Source organism: Urocitellus parryii, chromosome 1 (genome assembly GCF_045843805.1).
Source record: "Urocitellus parryii isolate mUroPar1 chromosome 1, mUroPar1.hap1, whole genome shotgun sequence".
In the NCBI taxonomy this organism is placed as follows: domain Eukaryota; kingdom Metazoa; phylum Chordata; class Mammalia; order Rodentia; family Sciuridae; genus Urocitellus; species Urocitellus parryii.
In genome coordinates, this window is record NC_135531.1 from 223,903,021 (window position 1) to 223,904,138 (window position 1,118).

The 1,118-nt window shown below is 45.7% G+C and overlaps 1 pseudogene; it reads right to left on the minus strand.

Moving 5' to 3' along the window:
* Positions 1-265: 265 nt before the first annotated feature.
* LOC113183297 (small ribosomal subunit protein uS2 pseudogene) lies at positions 266-1,118 on the minus strand (annotated as a pseudogene).

The following is a 1,118-nucleotide window of genomic DNA, read 5'->3' on the forward strand; positions in this document are numbered from 1 at the left end:
AAAAATACCATTATTTCACTGGTATTTGAATAGTAAATTTTTTAAAGATTTTTTTTAGTTGTTGATGGACTTTTCTTTTCTTTCTTTCTTTATATGTGATGCTGAGAATTGAACCCAGTGCCTCACACATGCTAAGCAAGCATTCGGCCACTGAGCTATAGCCCCTACCCCTTGAATAGTAATTTTTTTTTTTAAGAAATTGATGTTTATTTTCTGTAACCTTATTTCCATCCTGCTTATTATTAATACGTTTCTGCAGAACAGCTCAAGACCTCTCTGTAGTTGTTCCTACCCACTCAGTGGCCTAAGCAGTGGGAGCTGCAGACCAGTCTTCAGTAGGGAACTGCTGGATAGGCACAGAGGACACCTGCACATCTTCAGACCAGTCTGCAACCTCAGGTTGAGTAGCAGTGAATTCAGGAGCTGGAGCAGTCCATTCACCCTGAAATGCCTCCTTGGTCACAGCTTTTTCAGCAGCAGCCTGCTCTTACTTTTCAATCTCTACAGGATCTCTGTAGAAGTACAGATTAGGCATAACCTCCCATGGGTGCTCACAGGAAATGGTGCCATGCATGCGCAGAACTTCTCGGGCCAGCATCCACTACATCAGACCCACAGAATGAGCTCCCTTGTTGTTGCATGGAATGGCAATGTCCACACAGTGCAGAGGAGAATCTGTGTTACAATGGTAGGCAGATTGACATAGGACGCTTCTGTAAGAGGCTGGTGGTCAGCCCTGGGATCAGTAACCACCGGAAAATGTGGCTCCGGGAAAGCTGCCTGGATCTGGTTAGTTAAAGTTCAAGGAGTGAAGCCATCAGCAATAGGGGTGGCTCCAGTGGCAGCAGCAAACTTCAGCACAGCCCGCTGGCCAGTATTCCTAGAGGATATGACACTGACATCAGCAGGATTTTCAATGGCAACAATGGCACGAGCTGCCAGCAGAAGCTTCTCCTGGTCCTCTTCAGATTTATGATGTAGATGCAATCGCTTTTCCTTTTGTAGATATACTTTTCCATCTGGAAATCAAGGTTGGTGCCACCTAAGTCGGTTCCTGCTGCAAGGAATTTGAGGACATCCTCCTCCTTCATTTGCAGGACATCAAGGGCTCTGGACAT